We start from the raw sequence: 9519 nt of genomic DNA, 5'->3' as shown, positions 1-9519 counted from the left end.
GTCCCTGTTCTTAAGAAGCTCACAATCAAGTGTAATAGGCACTTATAATATAATGTGGTGAGTGTGATCATCTGAGCAAGAGTGCAGGGTATTATCAGAGCACAGAGGGGAGCCTTCAACTCAATGTCATGGGCCGTGAAAAGCTCCCAGGAGAAACTAATGCTTGACACAGATCAGGAAGGTGAAGGAGAGAATGGGACTTCTAGGAGACAGCAATGATGGAGTTCACTACCCTTATTCCCAATTTAGAGATGAAGAAACTAAGGCATAAAATGGTTAAATACATTTCCCAAGGTGCAAAGTTATTAATTAATAGACCTGATAATTTGATCTCGAAGCACGCTAACTCCATGCAGGTCTCTTAATTATCAACTTGTATTGTCACTCATTTGCCAGAGGGATCCAGACAAGGGGGCAATCTTCGTGGAGACTTGACAAACAGGAGGAAGAGACTGGATGGGACAGGCAGAGGCTGTTAGATCCACCGTGAAGCCAAGTACTAAACCCAAGAGGATTACAAGGCAGTGGCATGGGGAAGAAAGTTGGCAGAACAGGCCTGCAATAAACAGACTCTGCCATTAAGTCCTTGTAGAGAATCTGCATCAATGCTACTTGTTAGCTGAACTGTCTTCCTTCCTGTCTTCCTTCCTGTCTTCCTGTCTTCCTTCTTTCCTTCCTTCCTTCCTTCCAACTCCTGGTCATCCTAGATGGTCATCCATCCAAGTACTAAACAGGCCCGACCCTGCTTAGCTTCCGAGATCAGACGAGATCGGGCACGTTCAGGGTGGCATGGCCATAGACTGAACACTATTCATTTCAAAGTCAAACCAAGCAAGGTGTAAATCCTGTCTCTGAGAGTTATTAGAATTGTCCCTGGACAACGCGTTTATCCTTCGTGACTCTCTATTTCTGTGTCTGTGCTATGGGGATAGCAACGTCTACCTTACGGGGCTGTGATGAGGATTCAGTTAAGTGAGGCCAAGTGCGGAAAGCACCAGGCAGAGCTCCTGGGACACGAGGCATGCGAAACTCACATTACTTCTGCTTCCCCTTTGCATTCCTTTGGTTTTCTCACGCTCGCTGAGGGACATGCCTAGGTCCCTCACTTTCCTCCTCCACCGAGTGGGCAGGACACTGGAAACCAGCCCCATTCTGATACAAATGAGGCCCTGGCAACAACCCAGGCAGGAAGTGGCTAAGAGCAGAGTCCCGGGCACTGAGCAGAGCTTGTTAGAGTGAAAAAGGGAGAGACAGGGTCGGGGTCCATCTTAAAGAGCTGCCAAGGGAGCCAGGAGCCACCCTGCAGGAAGGAACTGTTAATCGTGTCATTAATAATACTGAGCATTGTTCCTGTGCATGTCCAAACTAATTAATTCCACTCCAAATCCTGGTAAACAAACAACTGGGTGTGCTGGAGACAGGCCTCTGTTTCTGAGATAGAGAGGAGAGACGTGTGTCTTCCATAGTGACTGAGGGAAGGAAAAAGCTGAAGTACTACTCAGGGTCCAGTTAGCTGGGGTGGGGACAGGGCACTGAGACCCGATGGGGACTTACCCTCCACTCCCAAAACCCCCTTCGAATAAGAATAATCAAGCAAGAGTACAAGGCTCACCCAGCTCTAGGACACATTGCCCAGAAGTGGCAGATGTTAGGATGACACCATGGTCTGGAGGTAAAAGTCTATCTCCCTCTTTCCTTAAAACACAGGCTCAAGCTCATATGCCAGAGAGTAGAAAATGTAGTCGACTGGTCGACCCTGCCGCCCTTTAACTCAATGGAGACTTACTTTGCAGACCAGAACCTGGGGGTACCGAGAACCTGACCCAGTTCCCTCCCAGGAGTGAGTGCCGAGTTCAGCGTGAGAGATACAAGAGGCAGAGAAAGATAAAGCTACAATACAAAGAGAATTACTCAGAGAAGGGGGCATAAAGAACCTGCGGCAGTCTGAGAGGTGCGCAAGGGTTCCAGGAAGAGAACGTGCTAGAGCTGTTTGGGAAGATGATTAAGCAGAAACAAAATGAAGAAATGCAGGGATTGATCAAATGAGGACTAGATGTGCAGATGCTTATGGTCAAGGAAAGGCAAAGTCCATTCAGGGACTCGAACCTTGCACCTTGCGGAGTTGGGGAACTGCCATCAGACAGCAACTCATGTCATCTCCAAATGAAGGACGGCTAGGTGGGAGACACACAAATGTACACACGTGTAAACTGCATGAAGAGGGCCCAAAGTGAAAGGATTAAAGGAGAGGAGAGACTAGTTTTGTCTTTCAGGGAAGGATCAAGTCAGTGACAAACTAACAGGTAAAGGTTCTGGCTTGACGAGGCTGGAGGAGGAAACTCCTATCCCACAGATCCCGATTCGGGAAATCCGGATTGGGACCCAAGAACCTACACTTCCAGCAAGCATCCCAGGTGACAAAGAGGCAGGCCATCCACGGGCCTCCCTCTGGGAGATGTGCAGAGAGGTCCTGGTGCCCAGGCGGGCCTCACGTGCACTCTGACTCTGGTCTCTTCTGTTTGCAAAGTCATCCCAGAAGTGACAGCATCCCTGGTACCACAGGAGAGGTTTTCTCATCTTCTTCTAGCGTCCCACCTTCCCAAATCCAGAAAAGCTCCTGAAACATACGTTCCCAAGGATTTTTGCCCCTTACAGCAAGTTCCTTAAGGGAAGGGACACATCTTATTTGAAGGCACATCCAAGCTTCTGGTGCGGAGACTGTCCACGTAGATAACACATGCTTGTTTGGTTAACAGAACTGACCTCCGTTTCTTTTCTGAAAAGTGCGCTGTGCAAAATGTTAGCAGCCATCATGATGATCTATCTGTATGTATATAATATGCCTAGGTGGTGACCTGTCATAATTTCTCTCTTAAAAAAAAGGAATCTGTTCTCTAGCTATTTCAAAATCACAGTTGGCACAGGAAATGACTGTGTGTGTGTTTGTGGTGTCATGTTGCCTGTGTGGGGTCTGTGTGGTCACCACAAAGTCCAATGGCTATAAGAAAATCCAGGTGGTGACTTTGCTACTTATTAGTTACAGAATCCTGAGAAAGTGACCTATGGCTCCATATTTCAATTTCTTCTTTAATAAAGTGAGGGATTTAGACAATGTATTCATTTATTCATTCATTCGATAAATAATAATCGAGCACATGCACAGTCTACCATGCATTACCCTAGGGGAAGGGGATCATTGGTCAGTGAAACACGCTCCATTTCTGTCCTGACAACATAATGATGAATAATGAGACCGCCTTCTCTCCATTCAATCCCCAATCCAGAGTTTGGAAGCACCTAGCAACTGCTGTCCTTCTCCAGCCTCCTGTCAATCGCCAAGTCAAGGTAATTCTATTGCCTAAATAACTTTATAATCAATTCCCTCTTCTCCAGCCCTGTTATTGCACAGATGTCCCAAACACCTCCCAAGTGGTCCATGGCTCCTGTATGACTCATTAGGGTTCATCCTCTTATGTGGCCCCCAGCTGGCCTTTCTCAGACGTAAATCTGCTTCTGTGACTACTCTATATATCTCCTTGGAGCACTAGATAATAGTGATAATTGATAACAGCAATTGCTTACTATGTACCAGGCATTGTTCGAGAGGGCTCTGCATACTTTAACTCATTAGCTCAGAGCAACCACAGAAGGTAGGTTCCATTATTGTCCCGATTTGTGCTAGTTTCTTGTCTGTTAGTTGTCAGCTCCATTCTTGACCTCCATCCCTTTATACCGCAGGGCTGGGGCAGCCTGCACGCTACGCTTCCCAGGCCCCCTGGTCGGCTGCCTTCTGATTGGACTCGGCCAATGGGAGAGTTTGCTTCTCCAGTGCTCCGATTCCTCCCCCTGCTTCCACTGGAGCCTCCCCCAGCAGCATCAGTGAGACAGTGGGAGTGCAGCTTCTCTCTGCCCAGCTGCGGGCACTTGAGAGCAGGAGCCGCAGCGGTGGCTCCAGGGTATCACAGCCCATGCAGGCTGGGCTCCTGCCAAAGCTGGCGAGGCTCCTTCACCTCCGAGTCACTCTCTGATCCCTCTTCCTCCTCCACCTCTCCAAAATACCTGCGTTAAACTAATTACCTGCGTTAAACCCCTCTCTGCTGAAAATATCCGCAGTGGGTTTTGTGTTCATGACTGGATACTGATGGGTACACCATTTAACACAGAGGAAACTGAATCACAGAGAAGTTAAGTAACTTGTCCCAAGTTAGACAGTTAGGAAATACCAGAAAGCACAGATAAAGAAAAACCAAGCGAACTAAAACCAAATACTAAATTAAATCAAAGCTCCCTAAGCGCGTTATACAAAGCCCTTCATAATTGTTTTCTTCTCTCCATCCACATCTCACCATCCAGTAGGGAGCTGTGTTTGATTGTTTTGCTGCTGAATGAATGAACAAATGAATGAATGAGTGAATGCCAAATACTCCCTACTTGTGTGAAAATCCAGCAGGATCTGTAACTGCAGTGGGTGTTTGATGGCTCAGTGAGGGAATACGTCATAAACAAATGAATAAGCACAAGCAATCAACCTGAGAAGCAACCCCCTACCTCTCTTTCCTTTTGGTCTCAGCATCAGAGCCTGCTGCACCCAAGGCTCTGAAAGTTCACCTTTATGCAGAGTCGGTATACAACACGGACACACTCATAAAATGAATGAGTAAATCAAGCAAGCAAAAATATGATCGATCAAGCCATGCCTCAATAACGTTTAAAGTACTAGTTTATCAAAATTTAAAATTTTCTAGGAGTATAGCACAAAAGAAAACCATTACACCTTCCTAAAAATTAAAACCTCCAACATAGTGAGTGGCCTGCAAAAGAGATGTTAATGCTTTTAATTTCCAAAAAAAAAAAAAATACCCGCACAGTTAATCTCAGGGGACATCCTGTATGAAAAAGGAAAACACAATGCATCATGCATTCTAACCTCCTATTTATAACCTGGGCCCACAAATGATCTGCTGCTAAGGGAGAAGAAAGCCATTAATCTCCCAACTCAGGGAGCAATTTTATATTTTGAATAAAAATAAAATAAACAGCATTAAGGAAGAAAATAAATCAGATATTCAGTAATTAGCTTGAAAGAGCCGGATTTTCCTGCCTCTTTGGAACTTAAACCTCATCCATCAAAGCAAAAAGCATATCCAGTGTCACGGAGATTTTCCATTCCCTTTTCAGACAAAATTAGCCAGTTGATCTGAATAGCAAATTGACAGGACCCAGAAGGGAGAACAGAAGTGATGGGATTAAAGCAGAGGTGGGAGCAGAGGCTTAATAAAGTTTGGCGAAGCCCTGACACCTGCACTTTTAACCTCCTAGCCTCCGCGTGATGCTTTATTCATTAACTTGTTCGTTTTCCATCTGTGAAATCTTAGAAGACCCAGCATTTAAAAAAAAAAAAAAAAATAGACTCTAATTCATGTTCTAACTCAGCACCGTTCTTTTACAGATTTAGAAAGTTCAGCCAGTTGACAGTAACTGATTTGCTTAAGTTTGTACAACAAAATCAGCTGAAACTCCAGGACCCAAATCCTGGCCGTGTTCCTTTCGGCCCTTTTCCACAAAGTTCAACAAGGACAAAGAAGCCTACCGTCACAAGGTGGCTCTTCACTTAAGGAGACCTGATTTTATACCACACTTTCTGGGGACAAACTCCCTTTATGCTAAATGATGAAAAAGTTGCCATTTTTCAGTTGCCACTTTCTGCGTGCTTCTTTCTTTCCAATCAAAAACCCTCTACAGATTCCTCAGTCATTCATTTACACCTTATTCTAATCATTGTTTTCTCTCCCCATTGTTTTGGGATGTTCTACTAAAAGAATACTTTTCGGCAACACTTTGGTCACTAATTAGTTTGAGCATAGGCATAACAAGTCTCTTCAGACACACTGACAAATCTTTGCATAGGATTTTTAAAAATATTGTGAGTTAAAATAATAGAATTCTGTCCCTTTCACCTCCCACCATCCTAGCTATTGGGTTTGGGTCTATCCATCCAAAGATTAACGAGCATCTCAGAGGAAAGAGCAGGGCGATATAGAAAGATTAAGGATCTCATCGAAGCATTGGTTTCTAATAATATGATAATTCAAAAGCTGGCTATAAGTTAAATGCCCATCAGTAATGAATAGTTAAATAAATGATGGCTCATTCATACAACAAAAAAACTATTTAGCCATTCGAAATGATGTAGAAAGGGATTTGTGCTAACATAGAAAAATGTTCAGGATCCATGTTTAACATGGAGAATGTGAAGACTTATCAAATGGCACTTACTATATGATCCCATTTTTTACCAAAACAACAAACAACAAAGATAAATTGTTACTGAAAAAAGAATGTAACGATATTCCCCACTTTGTAAAATGTATATGTATATCTTACAACTTTTGTATTTCATTATGTAATATAGTATATGTAGTCTTTTCAGTAAAATACTTTTATTTTTATTTATTATTTATTGTTATATAAAAATATATTATACGAATGATGTACATATTATTTTTATTGCTATGTATTATTATTTTGCTATTTTTAATTATTTTAATATAAAGTAAAACTACCCAAGCAGTTGCCCTGTGCAATTAGAGAAACAATCTAAAAAATTAGACCTGAGAGTCTCAGTGACTATGTGGTATGCGGGGAGGAGAGAGAGGGACCTGGCTGGTCCCATCCTGCTTCCACCACTCTATTTTACATATCGTTTTTGTCTGTTTTCATATATAAGGTTTTATTTGAACAGAGGTCCCCCAGGTCAGATATAATCATGTGTTTTGCTCAGTTTTCTTTTTTAATGATCAGAATAAATCCTTCCCTGGGAATCCTGTCTTGGTTGTGGACAGAAGTAGGAACAGAAATAATTCTCGAGAGGTTTTGATGCATCTGATGTGATCCCAGGGCTTTTGACAAACTCTATCCTGTTTGTCATCACGGCTCTGAGAAGCAGGTGCAATTTTCACTAAATTTAAATCACAGGAGTAGAGGCTCGGAAAGATGCGATGACCTGTCTGTGTTTTCACAGGCAGACATGGTGGGACTGAGGAAGGAGCTGAGAGCCTGGAGAACCAAGCCCTGTCTTCTGGTCAGCTCCCAGCAACTGGTCAACTAGTCTGGCTGCTGTTATGGGTTGAATTAGGTGCCCCACAAATATATATGTTAAAGTCCTAACCTCTCAGTATCTCAGAATGTAACTGTTAAACAAAAGACTTCCACAGCCAAAAGCTTTTCTGAAAGAAAGGGTTTACTGAGCCAAATGCTAGCTAGAAAGGGACCAAGTCCTGGGGCTTGAAGTGCATAGCACCAGCAGCAGGCCAGGATGGAGAAGGCCACCTCTCCACCCTCCTAGAGCTGACAGGCTCTTTGACTCATTATGTGTTGGTGCAGTAAGTTGTTCTGAAAGAATTTACATTGGCTACAAATGGGGTGGCGGGAGGCAGGGAAAGGTGAAGTGGGGTCAGTTCTAAGGTAGGTGTACAGTCTATAATTTACTATTTCTGTGGGAAACAGTCTTGAAAGTTCATGCTGAAGCAGGATGCTGTGGCACCTGGTAGCTGCTACAGGTAGCTGATTCAGAGCTCCAACATACAGGCAGGAATGTGAGCAATCTAATGTTAGCTGACCCACGACTATTAACTGAATAAATACTCTCGCTTCTTTCACCCCCAGGGCCCGCTGTCATTTAATTTAGGATATCTCAGAATCTTTCTCTTGTCAGTAACCATATCTGGAGAGAGGGTCTTTACAAAGGCAATTAAGATAAAACGAGACGATTCTGGGGGGCTCTAATCCAATGATGGGTGTCCTTATGAGGAGAAATCTGGACACGATGTGTGAGGGAAGACCACGTAAGACACAGGGAGACGCAGTGTGACTATGATGATGGCCATCTACGAGCCGAGGGGCGAGGCCTGGGACAGCTCCTTCTGCCACAACCCTTCAGAAGGAACAGACCCTATCGGTGCTTTGTTTGGGGACTTCCAACCTCCAAAACTGAGAGATAATAAATTTCTGTTATTTAAGCCACTTGTGACAGCAGTCCTAGCAGACCAACACAGCTGGTCACCTGGGAAACACATGGAACTTCACTTACGATGGCAGAAAGCGTGCCCTTAAGAATGTAGAGAAGTTTACGGCCACTATATGGGAGCAGAAGGCTTGCAGGAGTGGAATGGGGGAGACGGAAGGAATGCCCAGCAGGGGAGAAACCCCATGAAGCCCCGCTGCCTTCCTCCCATTCTACCCACGCCAGCCCTGCTACCAGGAACAAAGCCACAAGGCAAATTATTCGGAATCATCTGTATTGGGGCCAGGAATGCATTATTTAATTTTTTTGCAGCAGATGCACCTTTTCCATTTCATTTTGTTTAAGGCTACAATTATAAAATTAAAATTTAATATTCAAACATTAGCATGAGTTTGCATTCCCTGACCATCCACCCACCCTCCAGCATATGCAGAATGGCAAGAGGGAAGGGCCAGACAGAGTACTGGGAAGCAGACTGGGCTATGGCTCCTGGTCCTGACCCTGCACCAGAGTGGCCATGTGACCCTGAACACATCGCTTTCCTCCTGTCAGATGATGGAGATGGCCTGGGTGTTCTTTGGGGTTCTTACAGCTCAGTGTATCCACAGTCTATGTGTCTCTAGAAACTAGAAGGAGCCAAGTAGAGACCAACAACAGGCTGCTCTGCAGGAACTGAGTCTTCATCTGTCCCTGAAACATCTTCAGTGCTGGGAGGGAGATTGGAGAGCCACGGAAAGTGAGTATCTGAGTGTCTACAGGTGTGTCGCTTGAGCAAGGTCTCTGTAGACCTTAGATACCCTAAACAAGGAAAAGTCCAGAGTGCCTGCTCCTATCCTCGTTGGTGAATGATGAAAGATAAAACATATATGTATGCTAAAAATAGAATATTTTCTGACTGCAAAATCTTGGATTAATTTTCAAAGCTTCTGTGATGTGTAAGTCTGACTATGCATGTGTGCACCTATGCCACTTAGGCACATGCCTCAGTTTCCCTGGTATCTAAGCAGGTTCTTAGTCTCCCTTGGGAGTAATTAAGCCTTGAAAAGCAGGCACACTGGGACTCCTGACTTTTCCCCACTCTAATGGCTGCTTCTTACTTTCTATTATCGGTGAGAATATAAGTTGATGTCACTTTATTTATATTTGGATTTTCTTTATAGCACCCCAGGTTGAGAGTCACTGCTGTGAGTGACTTTTTCACCCTAATTCACCCGAGAGGAACTCTGCCAAAACTTGGAATGAAATTGGGTAGAGTTGATTCATCTCACCTCTAGCCCCTTGTTGATCAGCCCCACCAGTCAAGTTGTAAAAACGCTGGAAGTTTTTCACGGAAGAGTCATGGAATGCCAGAAACGCATTGTGATATAGTGAAAGCAAATGAGCACTTTCCAGCTAACTTAGAAGTTTCCTGAAAAATGCTTTTAATCTTAGGCCTTAGAGGGAAGAGGACACGCTTTTCCATATAACATAATCTAATCAAGAAGGTGAATTCCCAT

At 44.0% G+C, this 9519-nt stretch overlaps 1 pseudogene; it reads right to left on the bottom strand.

Moving 5' to 3' along the window:
* Nucleotides 1-682: 682 nt before the first annotated feature.
* LOC120595862 (uncharacterized) lies at nt 683-801 on the bottom strand (annotated as a pseudogene).
* Nucleotides 802-9519: the final 8718 nt, after the last annotated feature.

Source organism: Pteropus medius, unplaced genomic scaffold, assembly GCF_902729225.1.
Source record: "Pteropus medius unplaced genomic scaffold, Ma_sr-lr_union100, whole genome shotgun sequence".
In the NCBI taxonomy this organism is placed as follows: domain Eukaryota; kingdom Metazoa; phylum Chordata; class Mammalia; order Chiroptera; family Pteropodidae; genus Pteropus; species Pteropus medius.
This window is presented reverse-complemented; position numbering and strand designations above follow the sequence as displayed.